The sequence below is a fragment of the Pinus tabuliformis genome, chromosome 2_1, assembly GCF_031772625.1.
Source record: "Pinus tabuliformis cultivar Carrire ecotype Pingquan chromosome 2_1, CPIR1, whole genome shotgun sequence".
In the NCBI taxonomy this organism is placed as follows: Eukaryota; Viridiplantae; Streptophyta; class Pinopsida; order Pinales; family Pinaceae; genus Pinus; species Pinus tabuliformis.
In genome coordinates this window covers 349,551,865-349,576,434 of record NC_142299.1, presented here as the reverse complement: position 1 = coordinate 349,576,434, position 24,570 = coordinate 349,551,865, and the positions used below count along the sequence as shown (strand labels likewise).

Below are 24,570 nucleotides of genomic sequence, written 5' to 3'. Positions count from 1 at the left end.
TTGATTAATGGAGCGACCAGTCTCACCAATATAGGGGGTCCCACACGAACAAGGAATAATATAAACCCCTTTCATTTCCTTAGGGTCGCTAGGATCCTTTACAGATCTGAGGGATTTACGAATGGTGTTGAGAGGTCTAAAAGATGCGAGAACATTATTCTTCTTAAGAACCCTCGCAATCTTATCCGTGGTCCCCTGAACATACGAAAGATGGACACTAGGAATCCGCTCTTTAGGCCCTCTTTTGGTTAACAAATTCTTAGCTGCTTTGAGGAGAGCCTTTTGTCCCAAGTGTCTACTATAACCATTTTCAACAAAGACATTAAGGAGGTGGGATTTCTCCTCCTTGAAGCTCTTATCATCAGAGAACCTTAAGGCACAAGTTGCAAGGGTGTTGAGAACCCCCAACTTCTGGGCCGGGAAATGGTGGGAACTAGCATGAAGATAATTCTCCGTATGAGTTTTCTTGCGAAACACTCGGTGGGAGAGGGAACCATCCTCATTCTTAGAGATGAGAATATCAAGGAATGGGAGGCAACCATTAACCTCTTGTTCCATAGTGAACTTAATCGTTGAGGATTGATTATTGAGATGATCGAAGAAGAGATCTAACTCCTCTTGCCCGTGAGACTAGATGACATTAGTGTCATCTACATACCTTTTCCAATGTTTGGGAAGGAGACGGGCTGAGTTCAGAGCCTTAGATTCAAAATCCTCCATAAACAGATTAGCAACCATAGGGGATAGGGGTGAGCCCATGGCAACCCCACAAGTTTTCTCAAAGAACTCTCCTTCAAAACTGAAAAAGGTTGAGGTGAGGTAGATCTCAACTAACCGAGAGGTGTCAAGATCAGTAAGATGGTTGATCACATCCATTGCCTCATTTATAGGGATACAAGTGTAGAGTGAAACAACATCAAAACTGAGCAGGGTCCAGTTTGATGTCCTTGAGCTCTTCAATAAAGGAGGTCGAGTCTTTCACAAAGGATGTTGTACGACCAACTAAGGGCTTAAGCTTCAAGGCAAGAAACTTAGCAAGAAGATAAGTAGGACCTCCAATGGTGTTGACGATAGGCCTAAGGGGAGCTCCTTCCTTATGGATTTTAGGGAGCCCATAGATTCTAAGCATGATAGGATTGCTCTCAATGAGTTTATGGTGCCGGGAACTCATTGAGTCATAGGATTTAATATCAAGGGCCACAATCTTGGAGATCTTCTTTAACGGGTTCTTGGGAAGCTTCTTATAACTACCACTATTGTGAAGATGATCTAACATTTTATTGCGGTAGTATTCCTTGTTAAGAATGACATACGCCCCCCCCTTGTCAGCCTTCAGAACAACAATATATTTGTTCTGATTTAAGGATTTTAGGGCTTCAAATTCATCTCTGTTAAGGTTGCTCCTAGGAGGCTTAGCCTTCCTAAGAATAACAACACAATCCTGCCTAATAGTATTCTTAATACTATCAAGTAAGCCCTGAATTCCATATTCTATGTCACAAATAATGTCATCAACAGGGACATTTTTAGGGGCCAAGGCAAAGTTTAGACCTTTGGCTTCTATTAATGACCTGTTACCTGAGTATCTTGATGAATTGCAGGAAGACACAGTTCTAGATAGGAAGGTGAGAATGGCGTGCAGGGGATATGTTGAGTACCTCATAATTGGGATCAAGGGTTCAAAGCCAAGCATTGCAAAATGGATAGAGATTGGACAGGTGAGACAATCATACTCTCACTTAGTCGATGCTTGAAAACTAAATTTTGGTGGTCCAAAATCTTTTCAGTGGGAAGGTCATGATCTGAATTGGATCCATGAAAATTATCAGAGTTCTATGATTGCTTCAAATCATGATAGACTTCAAAAATCTTATGAACAAAGAGCTGTCAAGAAGGACCTCTGGACAGTGATAGTTTGTAGCCAGCACGAAACAACAAGGACCTTGGTCAAAGCACGTTGACCGAGGCCCATGGAGATCGCACAGTGGCTGAAATTAGAAATTGGGAAATCTAGATTAGAAAACGGAGGCCATCTTTGATGCACGATTAGTGCATCACTGGGAAAAAACCCTCGAGAAGGAAAAGCCCCGAGCACTCGGTCGCAAGGGAAGCCAAGAAACCGTGGGAAAAGCACTAAAATGACAAGCGGATCCCGCACTCCAAAATCGACGGAATATCGGAGGCGTTTTAGGTGGTAAGTGGGTTTGGCTAAAGACCCAACGATTCCATATTTGGATGATGTGTGTCTAGCGGATGAGAGAGAAAACTGCTCTCATCATAGGCTAGCATTTTAGCAAGTCAACCATGCGATAAGAGTGATAACCTTAGTATCTGGAGGCCACAGATCTAACGGTGGAGATTGCACCTGATGGGAGACCAGATTTTGTGGAAGAATAAGCTAAGGCATATAAACATTTGAAGTCTGATTTGACCACTAAGCTGGCGGATGAATCATTTCACAAAGTAACCAAAAAAAATGAATTATTCGAGGAAGAGCTAGCACTCAGTTCGTGAGAGGACAAGTGGCCACCTCCCTGTGAAACATTACATAGTGGCGATGACATAGAGGCAGGGAATTCCAAGCGGACAACAACAAGCAAACCAAAGAGATGGAAGAGGAAGTGAACAGTCAAGGGACAGATTGGCTTTAAGCCATGAACAGACAAAGAATAAAAAAAAGGAGACAGTGAGACAATGAGACAGAAGAAGCAAGAAGCAGAGAACAGAGGAAGTCGAGCTAACCTGCAGAGTTAAGGCAACATCAAGTAGACAAAACCAGGATTGAGAGGTTCAAGTAATCCTTGTGAGGATATCTGTCGGGAACTGAGTACCAAAATGGACTCGTCCCATTAAGACCAGTTGAGGTTGAGACTTGGTAAGGGGGTGTTTGTGCACTCTAGTGGCTTAAGGAATCCAAAAACCACCCTACTAAGCATCATCTATTTCAGGAGACTCAAATTGAGCTCCTCACTATAACAAACTCTGCTTAAAGACACAATAAAAGAAGGCCACCACTAAAAGTTGGACCAGGAGACGTAGCCCAGGAGGATTGGGTGAACTCCTTATTAAATTGGTGTGTTTTGTATTTTCTTGCTGTGTTTCTCTCACTATTTTCCAATATCTGTGTATTTTGCAATCTTATTGATATGTTGCCTAAGATAACATAGACACACACACCAGCACATGAGTTTGTAATACCTACATTAATTAATTAACTGAGATCACTCACCAATGATTTTCAGATCAAGATCATATACCCAACGGGTTTCTTTGATGGTGCATCACAATGCAGCACATGCGGATGTAGTTTCATAATCATATTTTCACCTGGACAGGCATATCATGTACACTGGGGTGCAGGTAAATGCTCTAATACAAAGGCAGAGGTTGTGTCATTACTCTTTGGTTTCTTCATTTTCTGGGTATATCTACTATTCACATATTCAAGGACTCCAAAATCATCATTAATTTTGTGAGTAGCTAGGCTATTATATACAAGCCCACTCTACAAGGTTGGTTACAACAATTCACATCACATTGGAGTACACTCCAACACTCCTCGATTCAACATATTAGTAGGGAGTTCAATATAGATGTGGATAGTCTCTCCCAAAAAAGCATTCTGGACAAACTAGATGGCTTACAGATTGAGATCAAGATGGGAGTTGTATGGAAGCTGGGATGCTACCACTACCGAGATAAAATTTCTCACCTAGACATATTTCTTCTTTTTCTTTTAGACTTACTGATGGACTTTCTCTAACATTTTCTGTGGCTATTAGTAACTAGTTACAACATTTCAATTCACCATATCTATCAGATACATGACTTTATCTATTATATAAGATCTTTCTATAAGGATGATAATTAGTATGTTTGTATGATTACTAGTTAGCAATTGTCCTATCTCTGATATGCTGCTATTATGTAAGCATCACCATGAAGCAAATGTAACCATTTTGTGACTGAATATATCATTTTTTCATCTAGAAAAGCAAAATTAATATATATATATATATATATATATATATATATATATATATATATATATAGATATATATATATATATATATATATATATATATATATATATATATATATATATATATATATATATATATATATATATATAGATATAGATATTAGAAAATCTAATTTAGTCTCGATGAAAAACATAGCTCGCTACTATGCACACAGCTCACTACTATGCACACTAACAATGTCAAAGGCTTGATCATAAGTTGCTAAAGAATTGTAAGGAAAGTGATAAGTCACTAAGTAGTTGGCACTAATGGTTAGTCTATATTGCAAATGAAAAAAAAAGTTAGTTAATGGGCATATTTATTTTGAAATAGTTAAGATTTTATTTGAACATAATTATATTTTAATTTAATTTTAAAAAATATGTGTTAAATTAATTTTTATTGTATGTTGTGTTTTAATTAGAATTTGGTTATTTTAAAAGTTAAGAAAAAAAGTTGTTTTTTATTTAAAATTAATTATGTCTTAATTTTAAATTTGATCATTTTAATTTGTTGAAAAAAAAAATTTCTAAGAAGAAAAAATTGAACTTTTATTATAAAATGAAAATTAGCACTCTAACTTTGGTCATCCAACCATCCAAATAAATAAAAAACAACATTAATATGCCCTTTTCATATGCTAAAAAGAACCATATATTTCTATCAGCAAAAATGCATGAGAAATATAAACAACATAAGCTACATGATGTTCCAGTGACGTAGGATTATAATCAGAGTAATCATAAACAAATAGTTTGGTTATGTGGTAGTTATGTGATAGATGCAAGCCCTCTAGGAAGAGCCCACATTTGTATTCTGAGATATTCCTATGTATCAAAAACTAGCTTTAAATGCAAGGTCTCTTTAATGATTGGGTATAGCCATTTTTGCGTCATCAAAAATCTACAACACATTAACACCCTTCCCAATAACAAACAAAAAAAAAGGGTGACACTCATAAATTCAAAATAATTATTTATGCTTCAATTTAACTTAACTCAACCCACTCCCACCACATTCACCTCCAACTAGATAGGCCATGTCTAAAAAACCCAAAGTATGATGGATCACTAACTTCATTTTTCTTTAATATAAAAATGACTTCATTTTTATTTAATATAAAAATGAATTTAGTAATTCTATATATGCATTTGGATTGTTAGAAGTTGACCACTCCCAAAAAATACCAATTTTCAGTAAATTTGTCCACAAAATTTGCCCAGAAACAACAAAAAGGTAGAGCAGTTAAACTAAATAGATGTGATTATCATTAATAAATAGTGTTCATTCCAGATATACTGATAAGATTTGAATACTGAATCTTCTGGGTTTGTTTGTCTCCTTTGGAATATCCACTTACTCACGCATCTTCCTGACACAAATAAACAGCTTGGTTCCGCACAGTATAGTATAGAAGAAAAAGATACACTTTGTTGTGTTTAATACAAGACTGAAATGAAAGTAGTGTCAAATCACTCTCCCATTGTCCAAATAGTAGAAGGCAAATCAGGATCCATATTAAAGAAAAATAGAAGATCATTTCTGACAGGTAAAAGTTGAGCTCCAGCCTCCCATTTGTCATTAAGAATTTTTGGAGCTTCATGGTATATGAGAGAGACGATCAGATATATATGACATCAGAACAGTAAGAGATACCAGAATATATGTCGAGGATATAATTCATGGTTTCACTGGATGCCATGTGTGATACGGCGTATAATTATTGCTTCATATGAAGAGCCTCTATTGTTACCAGTATATATAGCTCTGACAGTTATAGCATTTCATATCGGGCAGTATCATTTGTTTAGTATTTCCCTACTATTATTGTTACACAAAAATATCGTCACCATGAATATTTGCAGTCAGTATGGGTTTATCATCACTTGTACAGTCCTCCTAAGCAAATCTCAGACCTCAGCTCTTCAAGTCAAGCTTTGAAAATGGGAGAAAGACATTAAAAATCAATGAAACTCTGGTTCTGCACTTTCTCTCACTGTCACATGCGGTCCCGCACCTTCTGTGTACAAAAACTGTTGACCTGCCTGCTCTGTCCCTAACGGTGTGGGTGCAGACCCCTGTGAAAGTCAAAAGGCGCAAGTTTTATCTTAAAAAACTCACTTTGGGTTAATTCTAGAGGATTCTAGAAGGAATTTTGACGTGGATTGTTCACTCTGAGGTGGTTCATGCATCTCAAAAGAGAAGGAGCTAATCCCTTGATGAGAGGAGCTATCCCTTTGAAGGAGGACCTAGTAACCTCCCTCCATTGCCCTATAAATATAGGCATTGGGCTGGTTGTTGGGGAGGTTAGAAGCTGAACATTTTTTAGGGTAAATGCTGGTGAAATCAAGACTTCCTATTTGAGCTTAAGAGGAGAGATCACATACCTTTTTGGCTTCATTGGGGAGTGAGTGAAACTTGTCAAAGTAGAGGAGACTTCTTGCTAGACCCTAGGAGGAGCTTGTACAGCGTCAAGGCAAAGGTTCTAAAGTTCTTCTTCTTTTGAATTAATACAATCAAACTCATTTTTCTCAACAATTATCTCATGTTATTTGTTTCATGGACTCCTTGACTTTCATGTTGAATATGTTTTATGATATTGGATTTTCAGGTGCTATTTAATTTGTTTGCCTTGTTTGTGTTTGCAGATTCGCGACAAAGGAGCTCATTTGGATCGAAGGAGTGAGGGCATCCACAAACTTGCATTGGACCTAAGGTAGGCCCTAAAAACACTTGTTTGCCATTGTTTTTAAAGCATATTTAGAGAAAGATAGTGTCTGGTTGGTTTGCTTGTCATTAGGTCTTCTTTAGATTCTAGGAAGGTCTATCTTGTCCACAAGATCGACTTATTCCGTCTGACAATTATATTTTTATGATAAGGGTATTAATCAGTGTTAGAAATGGAAATGAAAGAAATTAATGAAGTTGTTGCCAGTTCATTGACTAAATCTCTTTACAAGATGGATGATGTGCAGGAGCTGGTAAAATCTCAGCCTCAAGCTGTTCCCAAGAGATATATCAGAAGGAAAGAAGAGATGAGGGGATAAACAATAGTACTTGCTATTATCACTGACCTGCATATACCTGTCATCGGCATGACCAACCTCTTCTTATGTGGAGGTTGTTCCAAGGAGCATGAGATGGCCAAGTTCTCTACTGCCTACAAAGACTGGGGCTTCTTTCAGGTTAGGGAATTATAATAGATTGGGGTTTGTTAGTTTGATCAATTCATAGAGTATTGCTAATATTTTATTTTATTCATTATTGGTTTAATCAATTGATAAAGTACTAACTATATTTTATTTGTTACTGAAAATAAAATAAATTGTAGGTATTGAATCATGGGATTGATGAAGAAATACTTAAAGCATGTAAAGAAAGTGGCCTTGGAGTTTTTCAAGCTACCCTTAGAAGAGAAAGAGAAGTACCCAATGAAGCCCGGGACTATCCAAGGATATGGCCACGGTTTTATCTTCTCTGATGATCATAAGTTGGGCTGGTGTGATATGATGGCCTCAGTAAAAATGCCAAAGGCTATTAGAATGGAAAAACTTTGGCCATCTGATCCTCCTCATTTCAGGTGATGCCAGTGCTCCCATAAAACCTATGTAAATAATTAGACTTATGTGAACATAGGTTTATTTTAATCATGGATTTATCAAAACTAAGTCACGGTGGAACCAAATTTTCTTATTGTTTGCAATTTTTCAATTTATAATCAGTTCTACTTTGCTTTGAATATGGCTAGAAAGATATTAAATAGGTGATGGATTTTTTTAATGAAAATGCATTAGCTTACGCTATTCTTGACACACAACTTTACATTGTTCTTGACACACAATGATAAAAATGGCAATGTTTGTATTAAGAAAAATAAAACCCACTGCTCAGCTCTACGAAAGAGAGCCTGAACTAGGAGAGTCTGGCTCTACAGAATTCTCTACATTGTTCATCAACATTACACATTAAATAGAATACACGGTCTTAGGGAAGTTAGAACAACATCCTAAGAAATAGAAACCAATTTCTATATTGAGGCTACGTGAACTAACCCCACCTATTCTAGGATATTCTCCATTATCTTCAACACTCCCCCTTAATGGAGAATGGGTTCAAATATATGCCTAACATCTCCCTGAAAATTTGAAACTTAAATTTTCCAAGGGGCTTAGTGAAAATTTCCACAACATTATCACATGTATTACAATATTCCAGATGAATTTCTTTAGATTGTGCTTTCTCTCTTATAAAATGGAATTGAGTATCAATATGTTTCGTGTTTTTGTGAAACACCGAATTATTGGCCAGCTTTATTGAGCTTTGATTGTCGCATCTAATTGTTGTTGCGACTGTTTGTTCTTCCCCAACATCCTAGAGAAGTCTCCATAACCAAACTGCCTCGCACGTTGTTGCACACATGGCTTGATACTCTGCTTTTGCTGAAGACAAGGAGACTGTGTTCTGCTTCTTGCTGCTCCAATTGATCACCCCGGATCCAAGACTAAATTCATAACCTATTATAGATCTTCGATCATCTACATTTCCTACCCAATCTAAATCTACAAATCCTGCCAATCTAACATCAGAAGAGTCAGTGTAAATAATTCCACAATCTACAGTACCTTGTAGATACCTCAAAACATTCTTCGTTGCATTCCAATGGCTTTCAAGTGGCTTAGACATAAATTGGCTTAACACACTAACTACATAAGCCAAATCAGGTCTATTGGTGGTTGGGTAAATCAAAATCCCAACCAGCTGTCTGTAAAGTGTTGCATCCGCTGCCTTTGAGCCATCCTCACACTGTAATTTGATGTTCTGCTGCAATGGTACATGTGAAGACTTGCACTGATCCATTCTAAACTTCACTAACAGGCCTTTGACATACTTTGCTTGAGACAGGAATGTTTTACCTAAATCTCTCGAGATCTCAAGACCTAAACAGTATCTGAGTTCACCGAGATGCTTCATCTCAAACATCTGTGACATCTACTGCTTGATTTCATCAATTAAATATATAGCATCACCTGTAATTATCAAATCATCTACATATAATGAAATCAACACTATGCACCCTTGTTCATCTTTCATGGTGTAAAGATTAGGGTTATTCTTACTTCTATTATAGCCAACTTGTAGAAAAAATGAATCAATTTTCTCATACCACAACCTGGGAGCTTGATTTAGTCCATAAAGTGATTTCTTCAACCTACAGGCTAAATGTTCTTTTCCCTTCTAGACAAACCCTTTTGGTTGCTCTAAATAAACCTCTTCTTTCAGTTCTCCATTCAGAAATGCAGACTATACATTTAGTTGGTGCATCATCCAATGTTTCTTGGTAGCTAAGGCAATTAAGATTCTGATGGTGTTCAATTTAGCTTTAGGGGCGAAGGTTTCTTCATAATCTATCCCTTCTTTTTGTGTATACCCCTTTGCAACCAACCTAGCTTTCAATTTTTCTATAGTTCCATCTGCATTAATTTTCGGTTTATATAACCATTTGCAACCTATGACCTACTTTCCCTTAGGAAGTTATACCAATTCCCAAGTGTTGTTTCTGATTATTGAATCATATTTTTGTTCCATGGCTATTTTCCATTCATTACTTTCATTTTCTTCTTTATAAATAGATGGTTCAACAACATTCATCATACTAGTTATAAATTCATTTTCCCTACATCTTGCAGGCATTTGAGTTTTGCTACCTGATCTCCTGAGTGGTGGGGTGGTGGTTTCAAACCTTATTTCTTCCTTCTACTACTGATGTTGTTGTTGCTACTGCTGTTGTTGAGGTTGTTGTTCATCCTCTACCTTTGTTTGTTGTTGATCCTAATTGTTCTCTGCATCCTCTTATTCAAAGTACAGAATGTCCCATCCATCATAGTTCTCATCAGTTTCTTCACTATCCTGCTTATGGAATTTAACATATCTACTAACAAAGATCTTGTGAGTAGAGGGATTAAATAATTTGTATGCTTTATATGACAAACAATACCCTATAAAAGTACATATGATGGCTTTTGAGTCTAATTTCTTTCTATCTTTCTTGGGTATGTGGGAAAATTCTTTACATCCAAATATTCTTAAGTGTTTTACTGTAGGCTTATACCCATACAAAGCTTCAAAAGGAGTTTTAAACTCAAGACTTCTTGTAGGACTCGTATTTTTTAAATAAACCGCACTACTCACTACTTCAACCCAAAAACCATTTGAAAGATTCTTACCTTCAAGCATACTTCTCGCACATTCCACCAGAGTTCTATTTTTCCTTTTTGTTACTCCATTCCGCTGTGGAGTATGGGGTATTGTAAACTGTTACAAAATTCCATGATCGTTACAATATCTTATCGTCTCATCTTTCCTATATTCTCCCCCTTGATCAGAACAAAGAATTTTTATCTATTTCCCTGTTTGTCTTTCAATCATATTGTTAAACTGCTTAAAGTATTCAAATGTATGACTCTTCTTACTTAATAAAGACACCCAGGAAAACTTTGTACAGTCATCAATAAACAGTAGGAAATACACTGCACCTCCTAATGATTTTGTCTACATGGGACCACAAAGGTCTGTGTGCACTAACTCCAGTATATCCCTCTGGTGCCAAAGCTCTTCTATAGTCAGACTCACTGCTGTCAATGCTCAAACCAGTGTAGGTCTCACATCTAACTTGTACAGTCCTCCTATTCAGATTCCTATAGCAATTGTCTTCATACCATCTAGCAGATCCATAATGTAACAGTTAGACTTTAAAAATTCAACTTTCAAATCTTGATCTGTAATAATTGATATAGAAATCAATTTCTTTGTTATGCTAGTCACATGCATTACATTATAAATTTTTTTGATATTACCATGAGGTATAATAACAAAATCTTTCCCACATCCTTTGATTTGATGGCTTCTGTCATCTCCTAGGTAAATCTGTGCACCTTCATTGATCTCTTTAAAATCCTCCAACCAATGCTTGTTCCCTATCATGTGTGTTGACACTCCTGGAACTACATACAAAATGTCTGCATCAATATTTTCATCATGATCTACCATGAACAATCTCAAATTCTGCACTTGATCATTGTTCACGAGATGACCTGCATGTCTCTTTGACTTCTACTGTTCTTCATGGTACTTCTTTTTCCTCCATTCCCTGGCAATATGACCCAATTTTCCGCAATAAAAACATTTTGTTTTTGAGTATTTTTTATTCGGATGCATACCTTGAGTCAGATTTGTCCATTTATGTGAACTTGCTCTATTTTTTTGTTGACCTCCTTTCCCTTTGTTGAAGTTCTTTCTTGCCACCAATACAAGATCGGCACTCTGGGGCTTCAGAGTCAATCTCGTCTCTTCTTCCTGCATCAGTATACCTGTCATCTCTTCAAAGCGTGGGATCTTCTATCTGGCATTGATCCCAGTGATGAACATTTGATAATCAACAGTGACACCATTCATTGTAATGGTCACAAGATCTGTATCGTCCATTATATGACCAATATCTAATAATTTATTTTTCAAATCCTTGATCCTTGCTACAAATGAAGCAGTCGTTTCATTCTCCTCCATCTTCATGGATAGGATCTTACTCTTGAGGAACAAAGGACAATTTGAATTACAGATCTCATACAGTTCCTTCAGAATTCTTTAAATTGCATTAGCTTACTTACCTTCTCTGAAGTGTGGTATAATACAATCTTTCACTGACATCTTTAACATTTTCCTTGCTCTACTTCCTCGTTTCTCTCAATATAGGACCGATGTTGATCTAGTTGCAGGCCTCGACTCATCCCCATTCACAATCTGCCAAGCACTCTGCGCTCCTAGCAGAGTCTGCATCTTAAACTTCCAATTTGCATAATTGGAACCATCGAGCTTGTTATGCTAATTCATGCATGCTTCAAAAATATTGTTATTCATCTCGGTGATTTAGAAAAAAAAATTGACAGGTAAAAAATGTTAAATTTACCCCAGACCTGTGACAGAGACAGATCCATGTTATTCGATCATGGAGCACGCATAGATCATCGTGGCTTTCTTCTTAGCCTCCAAACAACCTCTTGTTGTCAACTATAGCCTTGTTCTTGGCTTCCCCCCTCAACTTCTCTGACAGCTACAGCCTTGTTCTTGGCTCCCTTTGCAATTTCTTTGATTTACATGATCGTCGCTGATATTTGCCCAATATCCAAGACTAGTCGCTGAAATACACCAATTTTCCGAGACTAGTTGTAACCGTCACTGATATTTTCCCAATATCCAAAATTGGTCACTGAAATACACACAATTTCAGAGACTGTTGCAGTTTTTCATCAATTTTCCACTATGGTCGCGGTTATAAACCTAAAAAGTGCAACGATCGAAAAATGAAAAATTCTGGAGGTGTAATAGTGGTCGTCGTTGCTATCCACTCAAAACCTGTGACGATTTAATAGTGATCATTGCGGCTGTCCACTCAAAACATGTGATGATTTCGGTTCAAAGAACCAACCACCAGCCAGCGTACAGGTTCCTTAGCCCTAACACTCTCATACCATGATAAAAATGGCAATGTTTGTATTAAGAAAAATAAAACCCACTGGTCAGCTCTACGAAAGAGAGTTTGAACCAAGAGAGTCTGGCTCTGCAGAACGCTCTACATTGTTCATCAACTTTACACATTAAATAGAATACACGGTTTTAGGGAAGTTATAACAACATCCTAAGACATAGAAACTAATTCATATCCTTAGGCTACATGAACCAACTCTACCTATTCTAGGATATTCTCCATTATCTTCAACACACAACTTTGGGAACACCTTTACCTAAAAACTAAACAACAGAGAACCTGGCCTCTATCAACATGAAGATTGAAATTGGCATATAGACGATATGGGGGTTAAGGCGTTTTCTAAGGAGGAAACAATTTTGGCTATAAGAAGAAGTTTTAGTATAGATGGTGGGAGAGTTTAAATTTTTTTTAAATGGTGGAAATAGATTCAACACCATACAAATTTCTATATTTAAAAGAGTCAAACTTCAACCATTTGCTTTTGCATTTTATCTTCCTATAGAATGAAGTATTGGATTTATTGTTTGGCTTCGTTTTGCTTTACAGGGATACTTTGGAAGCTTATTCAAGGGAGCTTTTGAAGTTATGTAGAACACTTCTCCGCCTCATTGCTGAGAATCTTCAGCTGAAGCTCGAATTCTTAACGACATTCTCAGAGAGAACGTGCAAGCGGTCCGCATGAATTACTATCCGCCCTGTAGGAGACCTGACCTTGTTTTAGGTTTAAGCACCCACTCAGACGGGAGTGCTCTAACTGTATTACTCCAAGACGATGAGTCAGTAGGCCTGCAAATTCTTAACAACAACCAATGGATTTCGGTGGAACCTATCCTCAATGCTCTGGTCATCAATACCGGTGACACTCTAGAGGTCACTATATATCTACTTTAACAAGAAAACATATATTCGCTTTAACCAAAAAGTAATACAAAACTATGCTCATTCGATGACATAAATTTTAGGGTTTTGTCCGTACATTACACGGGAACGGCTAGCATTGGAAATTTCTCTACGCTCTAAAGAATCTTACTTTTCCACTGTAGCAATTAGTATATTTGGAAAACCTGCGCTATTTTCGTTTTTGAATTCCGTCTATATTGCCATTTGAATCTCATTAGCAAAGTTAATACTGTTGCCACTTTCTAATACTGTTGGAACTGTTATACTGTTGGAACTGTTGCCACTTTTTCTTTTGATTGGTGTATGAATCTTATTTGGAAATGTTACATGCAGGTCCTAACTAATGGTAAATACAATAGTATGGAGCACAGGGCACTACCGAATAGGAATAAGGAAAGATGGTCTATATTCACGTTCCATGCTCCAAGTTACAATGTGGAAATTGGTCCTTTGCCTCAGCTTATAGATGAAGCTCACCCACGCCTCTACAAATCGTATAAACACACAGACTACAATCTCCAATATCTCTCCATCAAGCTGGAAGGGAAAAAATCGCTAGATTTCACAAAGATTCATCCTTAAAATATTAATGCTATTATTGAAATGTAAATAATCAGGGTAGCTGAGACTTCATCCAATATACTTTGCAAGTATGCCTCGTCTATCTCCATGTAATTGTGACAATCAATATATTCCGTAATGCTCTTTGGTATGCAGTTATTATTGTGTTAACATGCTTTCCTATTATGTCGACTACTTTCGATTTTATTGATTAAAGTATATATGGTACCATTATTCTGTATTGAATCAATGTTATGATCGTAGTATATGATTTCAATCATACAGCATTTGGATCATAAATTTTATATTTTTCGAAGGTAAATTCTGAAACCAGCAATGGAATTTGAACTCTTATGGTCTACGGTTTTTAAGCATGTGACTTTTTTTTCAAAGGAAAAAATTTATATTAATAAAAACAGATAGCACAATTTTCATAGTTTTCAATTTCTCTTGCAAAAACGACTTCTTTTCAACCTTACAATATTATTTTTACTATTATATCTCCTATGAATCTTGTATAATCCATAACTTATGATCTTTCATCTGTTGTCCAAAAACAAAAACTTTATTTCTCTTAACAAATATGACACAGGAGTGAGGTATGAGAGCTCTGCCATTTCTGGTGGGAACCTGGTTAGAATCCCTATAAATTTTCCAAATGGCTGTTGTGGAGGGGGGCTCCTCCCCTCCCCCTCTGGACGTCAAATCCACTTTCCACTCATTGGTGACCTGCCTTCCGAAGCGTCCTCGCCCAACTATGGTTGCGACTTCCAAGTTCGTCAAGAGAAACATAGAGGTTAAGGGCGAGCCTATCACACCTCCCTAGTGTATTCGAAGAGAGCGTTAATTGGGAAATTTACAGGTATGTGGCCCTCACCTAGATCTATGGAGGCCTGGATTAAGAAAACTTGGACTCCCACGATGAAAGGTGAAATTGCACTTTTTGTTGTTGGTAATGGCTTCTTCATCTTTTTATTTGAAAACAAAGAGGATAAGGAGGTCATTTTTCGTAATGGACCATATTTCTTTGGCTCCAGAGGGATGTATTTAAATAAATGGACCCTGAATTTTAATCTTGATTAGGACATCCCTACTGCCATTCCAATCTGGGTCAAGCTCCCTCATCTCCCTATCTCATGTTGGAGCAATGATTTCCTTCGAGCTATTGGTAATGGAGTAGGGAAATACTTGGATAAGTCTGAGCCAAAAGGATCCCAATTTTCTTGTGCTAAAATTTGTGTGGAAGTTGACTTGGAAAAGGGACTTCCAGCTGAAATCAATCTAAACTTGGGAGAATGGAAGCACAGACAAGTCTTAGACTATGAAAAAATTCCATTCAAATGCAGACATTGTCATGACTATGGCCACTTTGCTAGAGACTGCACCAAAATTGGGAATGATAAAAGTCTGGATGTTCCAGCTGCACAGGAGGAGCAGTGGAAAAAACCTAAGAAAGCCCTGAAAGGTAAAGGCTCGATGTTAAAACCTCGTAGCATGTCGGTCACCAATATGGTTCCGTCCTCTTCGAACCCATTCAAAGTGCTGAGTGATGGAGATATGGAGATGGAGGTGCCACCTCAGACAATCTTGGAGGAGACACAAGAAAGAGAAGAAGGAGAACTAGTAGTGGAAAATAGTCCGAAGGGGGGTGGGGGTGAAGTTACCCCGCCAAAGTCTACACCTGTCACTGAAGCACCTCTAAGTAGCCTGCACAAAGGTTTGGACCGTGTTGTCACTTGGAATTTATCCCAAACTCTATCCTGGGTTGAAGAGTGCAGCAGCCAGGAAACTGATTCCAACAAGAAAGCTGGAAGACCAAATAAAAGGACACAGAGAGAAAGGGAAGCAGAACTAAACAAAAAGTTGGGGAATCAAACAGTCATTTCAGAAATTCTGAAAGGAAAAAAATCGAACAAAGAAGGAAAGGATGGTGGTCGCTCCCCCTCCACCCACAAATAATGAAAGTAATATCTTGGAACATAAGGGGGCTAGGAAACCCTGCTAAAATCCTAGCAGTCAGAGACATAATAAAACAAGAATCCCCATCAGTAGTATTTCTTCAAGAAACAAAGTTAGAAGAAGTGGAAATTATGAAAGCAGCTAGGAAATTCTGGAGAGACAGCACAGGGTCAACTCAATCCTCAAGGGGAGCCTCAGGAGGACTAGGCATATTTTGGTTGAACAAGAAATTTACTCTGGTTGATGAAATTAAGACAAAATCTTGGATAATGGCTCTTTTGGAAGATAAGGAGACAGGGGAAAGAATACCCTTCATAAATATATATGGTCCACTGCTATATAGTTACAAAGTAGATTTTTGGGCCTCATTAGATGAATTAAAGGAAGAGAATTATCACATTAATAGTATAATGGGAGGGGACTTCAACACAGTACTAAATATAACAGAAAAAAGAGGAGGGTGTGCGATCAGGGATCCCTTTAGAGATAGAATGGAGGAAATTATGGAACAATGGGATCTAATTGATATCAAACCTAAGATCGGTAAATACACTTGGTCTAATAGAAGGGTCGGTGATCATTACATTGTTGCTCGTTTAGACAGGTTCTTTTTGCATAACAACTCGCTCCTTAATGGACTGGACTACTCCTCATCTATCGAATCTCAGGGAGATTCAGATCATCGCCCCATCATGATATCTATGGAAAAGGTAGAAAACCTTGGACCGTTGCCATTTAAATTTAATGCAGATTGGTGCCAAGATGAAAAAGTTGGGAATATGATAAAGCAAACCTGGACTCGCAAAATTCAAGGCTCACCCAACTTTGTCTGGGAATCTAAGTTAAAAAATGTCAAGAATGACTTGAGGAAGTGTCTCAAAGAAAACTATTAGCCTCCAGGGAAAAAAGAAAAGGGAAAGCCCAAGAATTAGAAGAACACTCTAATATGATGGAGAAAATTCATATCGAAGGTACACATATTCAAAAACAAAAATACCTCTCCAAGAAGATATTCATTCTAAGTAGGCAAGAGGAAAATTTGTGGAGGCTCAAATCTCGCATTCTTTGGTTGAAATATGGGGACTCTAATACTTCCTCCTACAACAAAAAAACAATGGCTAAAGAGAACAGGAATAGAATCAAGGAAACAAAGGTGGTGGGTGGGCAGACAATCAACACCTCATTAGAAATTAAAAAGGATGCATATAATCACTTCAAAACACTCCTCAATCCGGATTGCAATTCTTTAGATGGTGCTCCTGAATTCCTTTGGGAATTACCCCAGGTTGTCTCTCCACTCTCTAATGTGTCTCTTTCTAGTGTAATTTTAGAAGATGAAATTCAAAGTGTGATATGGCATTTGGAACCTGAGAAGGCTTCAGGACCAGATGGGTTTTCTATTAGTTTTTATCATTTATTCTTGAATGTCATAAAAAAATACCTCATTAAAATGTTGAACTATTGCAGAGTTAAAAATAAACTGGGGGGTAGTACCAATTCTTCCCTTCTCACCCTGATCCCAAAAGAAGTCAATCCTGCCTCTTTTTCCATATTTCTTCCTATCTCGCTTTGTATCCCCTCCTATAAAATCTTGACAAAAATAATTGCCAATAGAATTAAACCTTTGCTTCCTTCCATTATCTTTGAGAACCAAGGAGGGTTTATGCAACATCAGAATATTCTGGATAATATCATCCTGGTACAAGAAGCAATACACTCAAGAAAAGAAGAGGGAGAAGCTGGAATGATTATCAAATTGGATATGGAAAATGTGTTTGATCAGGTAAATCACTCCTTCCTCTTCCTTGTCATGGAAAAATTAGGTTTTAGTAATGATTTCATCTCTTGGATCAAAGCTTGTATTGGTTATCCCTAGATCGCCCCTCTTATCAATGGGCGACCTGCCCCCTTCTTTGCTGCTTCAAGTGGGTTACGCCAAGGATGCCCCCTCTCACCTCTTCTTTATATAATCATGGTTGAATCTCTAAGTAGCAATCTAGAGGTTGGGCGGCTGGATGGCTCCCTCCCGGGACTTAATATTGCAAGAAATGTTAGAGGAATTAATCACTCCTAGTTTGTAGATGACACTCTTCTGATTGGAGGAACCTCTTTAGTGATAGAAACAACATTCAAAAAAATCCTATATGGGTTTCTGTTTCTTTCTGGGGATTGATCAACAATTTGAAATGTCAATCAATTGGTTGGAATTTCCAAGGGGATTCTCTAAATGTAATAAGCATGCTTCTGAGCATCCTTGTGGATCTCCATCATTCCTCCTTCAAATATCTTGGGATTCCTATCTCACTAAACTAAGTATCATTGGAAGAATTGGAAAATTTAATTCAAAAAATAAGGAACATAGTGCACTCATGGGGAGTTAGATGGCTTAATCTGGATGGGATGGTTACTCTAATTAAATCAGTACTTTCCTCCCTTCTAGTTTATTTTGTTGTTGGCCTCTCAGCACCTGGATACATCAATCAACAAATAAGAAAGCTCATGAGAAAATTCTTATGGCAAGGAGGCAAGGGTAGCGAGCATAAATTCCACCTATTGAATTGGAATCTAGCTAAGCAGCCTAAGAATTTGGGAGGATTGGAAATAAAGGATCTTCAACTAATGAATCTAGCACTGGGGGACTAAACTGGTATGGAGGATCCTCTCAAATTCCAATGAGTGGTGGAAAAAATCATTTATTATAAAGTATTTCCACAAAAATCACCTCACTAGGTCGAAGGATGAAACTTGGGAAAGAAAACTATAAAAAATTTGGAGGTTTTGCAAAGCCTCGTCCTCCCTCATTCTGAACCATCTTGGCTAGCTTCCTAGGAATGGGAAACACATTCTCATTGGATTTTATTGTGCGAGTGGTATTGATCCCACTCTTTTGGGATGGATGGTTGACCATGGGTTCGCCTGTCTTGCAGATATATCCTGTTGGGATAATTTGGGTGTATGGTGTGGGTGATTCCCTCTGGAATTTCCCAATAACCTTCTCATTCATTGGAATATTTTGATCGACATTCTTAATGGGTTTTCTCTAATAATTACTAGCAAAGTAGATAGGTACCTTTTTGGTTGGGAGGAAAAGCTAAAAAATATAGTGTTAAAGATGGCTATGCTCTTTTAACTAAAACTCCCTTCCCCCTTCCACCTTCTAAATTATGGGGGAAAATCTGGAATGGTGATAGTCTACCTAAGGTAAACATTTTCTATTGGAATTGGTTCATGAGATAATATTGATAGCAGAAAACTTAAAGAAGAGGAAAATTAGCGGTCCCTCCCATTGCGTCTTGTGTGGCAATGCAAAGCAAACAATCAAGAACTTATTTTGCTACTGTCCCTTTACGATGGAAGCTTGGAACTATGCTCTAGCTTCTTTGGCCTTAATTTCCCAAGTTCCAGATGATTGGAGTGATATGTTTATTCATTGGAAACATAATTTCCCTTGCCCTCCAAATTCTTTGTTAAGGTGATGTTGGATGGAAATCCCTAAATATATGTGTTCATTGATATGGTTGTGTTGTAATCATGTTATCTTTCAAATTCAGTGACATAGCTCTAAAACTGCAGTAATAAAATGAATGACGCTTATATTTTAGGTCATATCCTCCCAAGGATTTGATGCGTTAGATATGAAAGCGATATCTACTTCTAAAAAAAGATGGCTCAAGATCTACTCCCCCATCCACAAAGCTCCTTGCTTAAGGTCCTATGAAAAACCAAAATTTTGTATTATATTGAAAGGTGATGAATTTACTGAATGGCAAAGGAAAGTCGAGAATAGTCAATTGTATTTTGACAGAGCTTCAAAAGGTAACTCTAGGGAGGTTGGAGTGGGAGGGGTAATCATTAACCTCAAAGAAAATTCAGAAGTAAAGTATGCATGGGGTCTTGGCATTATGACCAATAATCTGTTAGGATATTCCGACACACAGGAAATAGTTAAGTACAACTTGGTCTAGCGTAGAGTTAGGTATAGAGTTAGGTAAAGTGTGTTTCTTTACCGTTGTACATTTTGTAACTTACAATCCGACGGTCACGATATGTAGTGATCCGACGGTTCATTCTCTCCTCGGTATTACCGACACTTGATCCGTGGCTTGACACCCGATTGGTCCATGAACTCTATTTAAAGCGCATGGAGGGTCATTTGTAGGGTAATCCGTGCATGAGAGAAGCTTATGTAATTTTTCATTCTTTTTTTAATAAATTGCCTGAAGTGGCCACATTGGCTCAGGCCGTGGACTGTTTCCCTCTTTGAGGGTTTTAACCACGTCAAAAATACTGGTGTATTGATCTGTGATCTGGTTGTGAGCGGTGTCCTTTTGGTGTTCTTTCTGAGGAACTTACCCTGTAAATTCATACATGGTATCAGAGCTATTTGAGGGCCGCGTCCGTTGGTGATCCAAATCTGAAGCCGATAGAACTACATCCGACTGTCGTTTCCTAGATCTGTTGTTTCTGACTGCTTTCGGGCTGAGAGGACTGCTCTGTTGTGTTCGGAGCATCTGTTCCAGTGAGGAACGCCTTTCGTTTCATGCGAAAAGGTTTCTGGTGGCCCTAGCTGCGTCATTTTTAAGATATGGAGGTATACAGTGTTTATTTGTAGTTTACTGTTATTTTCTCTCTGCTTATTTCGGTTTCGGTTTATTTAGCTTTTTTTAACCGGATCTATACCTTTCATTTCTGCGTATGATCTTTGCCCTGCGACTCTGTGCAATCTGGGCAAATCAGAAACAGAAAGGAAGGATTTTTCTCATGCGTATGCTCTTTTCCCTGCACCTTACTGTGATCTCGGAAAATCAGAAACATTGAGAAAAATATTTAGTTTTTCGGCTAAAGCTAACTTTGAGCCGCAGGGTTCAATTTTTGAAAATATTTAGTTTTTTGGGTAAAGCTAACTTCGAGCCATAAGGTTCGTTTTCTTTGCATGTCTGTGTTGGGTTTTGTGTTTTTTGTTTTGTAGGGAAAAAGAGTTTTCCCAAAGCAAGCACGCAACCCAAGGTCCCCCCCCCCTCTCTCTCTCTCTCTCTCTCTCTCTCAAATTTTTTATATAGATCAATTGGTTCAAAGCTATTTTAAGAGAGTAGAGGTCTTGGGTTCAAGTCTCCATTTTGTGGGGGCGGACTTTTTCATTTCCGCACATTCCCACACTTCGTCGGCAACTTCAACAACGTTTTTTCAAAAAGCCATAACTTCTTCATCCGGAAGCCTTTTTCAGAGCCGTTTTTTTAAACCAGCCTAATTTTTCGAGATCTATCCATTGGAACACTTACTTTTAGCATCTTCAGCTTCAGTTTCTGTTGAAATGGAAAGTAAATACCAAGTTACCCTTGACAGCACCAACTACTTCCAATGGTTGTCCTACATGGAGGATTTACTTAGAAGTAAAGGTCTCTACCGAATAGCCACAGGCCAAGAAAAGAAACCGAAAGATGAAGAGAAGGCTGCTAAATGGGAAAATAGACAAGATCAAGCACGTGGTTTGATAGGGATGTCTATTTCTCGAGATCTTAGATTCCATATTGCAGAACTTGAAACTTATCATGATGCAATGGAACAAATCAATAAAGTTTTTGGGATTAAAAATGAAATTAGAGCCCATCAACTTGAAAATGAGTTGCTTACATTGGACCCTAATAATTTTTCTTTCATTGAATATTTCTTGTCTAAGTTCAAGACCCTTAGATATATTTTGGAAGGTGTTAAGGTTAAGAAAGAAGATAGTAACCTTATTTATTCCATCCTTACTAAGTTGGGACCAGACTACTCTGTATATTTTTCCACCTTCCATTCTACAAGATAGGCCTTCATTTCTCAAGGAAAAGACTACAAACCCCCTTCCTTTGACTCTTTTTGTGATTCTTTAATAAGAGAACAAGAAAAACTCTTACACCTTGGTCTTCTTAATCTTGGAAACTCTTCCAAGAAAGTGTTAGCCGCCCAACAACAACCAAATTCAAAGAATCCTAAGAAGTCATATCCTAAAAGGAATGGTCCTAAACCAAATAAGGGTCCTAAGAAATTTCAGCTCCAAAATGAAAAATCATTTCAACAAAATGATAAGACAAATAAAAACAAAGGGAAGAAGACTGATAGACATTGCAATTTTTGTAATCGAGATGGCCACTTAGAATCAAAATGCTTTAAAAAGATGGAACCCTTGGAAGCAGCAATGAAGAAGCATAACATCCATTTGGGGCAATCTTCAACTTCAACTTCATCTTCAGGAATAGCACTTTCTGCATGTGGTTGTCAAGCATCTCGGTCTGGCTATGCATTAAATGTATCTTCATCTTCTCATTCTCATGAGTGGCTCATTGATTCTGGAGCTTCTTATCACATGGCCAAAAACAAAGCCATGTTTTCTTCTTTAAATGATTGTAACACCAAAAAAAAATATGTTGGTGATGATAGATCTCTTAATGTTGTAGGGACTGGAACTGTTCATCTAAACAATGGTCAGTTTAATGGTGTATTATGTGTTCCAACCTTATCCTGCAACCTTCTATCTGTATATCAGATAACTCATTCAGGTGAAGGTAAAATCGTTGAATTTTCACCTCATGATGTTGTGATCAAGGACTTAAAATATCCTAAACAGATTTTGGCTACTAGTATTGTTGATGATTCTACAAAGTTGTATAAGTTTCACAACTTTGGGTCATCAAATCTTCCCTCAGTATTTGTTGTTCATAACGATGAAGTGAGCAAACTTTGGCATGAGTGATTTGGTCACTTAAACTATCGCTCCCTTCAGCATCTATGTAAAGAAAATATGGTGACAGGTCTTCCTATGGTATCTTGCAGAGATGGTGTTTGTTCCGGATGTGTACTTGGAAAACATCATTGGGACGGTTTTGAAAAACGTGCCTCTTGGCATGCCTCAGCCCCTTTATAGCTTGTGCATAGTGATTTATGTGGTCCACTTCCAGTTGTGTCATTCTCTGGTTGCAAGTATTTCTTAACTTTCATTGATGATTTCTCCAGATGCACTTGGGTATACTTCTTAAAACTCAAGAGTGAAGTATTTAACACTTTTTTGGCCTTCAAGGCCTTTGTTGAAAAACAATCTGGACATCAAATTCTTAAGTTAAGATCTGATAATGGTAGAGAATATGTTAAAAACACATTCATCAACTATTGCACTGAGAATGGAATTCAAATGCAACATATTGTTCCATATACTCCACAACAAAATGGTGTAGCTGAAAGGAAGAATCTCACCTTAAAGGAAATGGCTAATTGTATGATACAATCTAAAGGACTTGGTCTTAGTTTTTGGGCAGAAGCAATTAATTGTGCAAATTACATAATAAATTGCATTCCTACTAAGGCTTTAAAGAATATCACTCCAGAATAAGCATGGAGCTCAATCAAACCAGATGTAAGTCACTTTCATTTTTTTGGAAGTGAAGCGTGGGCCCATATTCCAGATGAAAAGCATAAAGCTTTAGAACCTAAGAGTGAAAAATGTACTTTTGTTGGATATTCTGAAGATGTCAAAGGCTATATACTTATTCCATTTAAGTCCAAAAATTTTATCATTAGAAGAGATGTAAAAATTGATGAAAATATATCGGCCTGCGAGCCTAGTCCGGCGGATGTGCCACCTCTCCCTATCTCTTCTACCTTTGAAAACATTTCTTCTTCAGATGATGAAAGTGAGGATGACAATCCTCCCCCACCATATCAGGATCATCCTTCAGCTCCTGAGCTTCCAAAATGGGTTTGTGCTACTCGAGATGCAGCAGGTGATCTTGCCGGTGATCCTACAGATCAGCGACGCACACGTTCTCAGTTTGAGAGAGCCTCTTCTTTACTGGCTCAAGCTCCAGTAAATTATGATCCTGACACCTTTGCAGAATCTTCAGGCCATCCAGATTGGGAAGCAGCTATGAATGAAGAATATCATTCATTATTGGAAAATGATACATGGGATCTTGTTCCTTTACCAAAGGGACGAAAACTTGTTAGATGCAAATGGGTTTACAGAACCAAGTATGGACCAGATGGGAAAGTTGATAAACATAAAGCTCGTCTTGTTGCTAAGGGCTTTTCACAGGTTGAAGGCATTGACTACACTGAAACCTTCTCCCTTGTTGCCAAAATGAACTCTATCCGCCTTGTTCTTTCACTTGCTGCCTCTTTCAAATGGGAAGTCCATCAGATGGATGTTAAATCTGCCTTCTTGCATGGGGACTTGCATGAAGAAATCTATATGGAACAACCCATTGGCTTCATACAAACAGACTCCAGCCTTGTTTGTCGACTTAAGAAATCCCTTTATGGTCTCAAGCAAGCTCCTCGGGCTTGGTATGCTAAAATGGATAGCTTTCTTTTAGAATCTGGCTTTTCTAGGTGTCATTCTGACAATACTATCTACACCAAGAAAGTGGGCAACTCTCTTATCATCCTTGTTCTTTATGTTGATGATCTTATCCTTACTCGTAGTGATCCCAACCTTATAAACCATGTGAAGTCTGGCCTCAAAAGGAAATTTAAAATGACAGACTTAGGACACTTACACTATTTTCTCGGTCTTCAAGTCTTTCAATCCAAGGAGGGTATTTCCCTTTC

The 24,570-nt window shown here is 37.7% G+C and overlaps 1 pseudogene; it reads left to right on the top strand.

The window, feature by feature from the left end:
* The first annotated feature begins 6,982 nt into the window (after positions 1-6,982).
* Positions 6,983-14,049, top strand: LOC149200291 (protein LATERAL BRANCHING OXIDOREDUCTASE 1-like; annotated as a pseudogene).
* Positions 14,050-24,570: the final 10,521 nt, after the last annotated feature.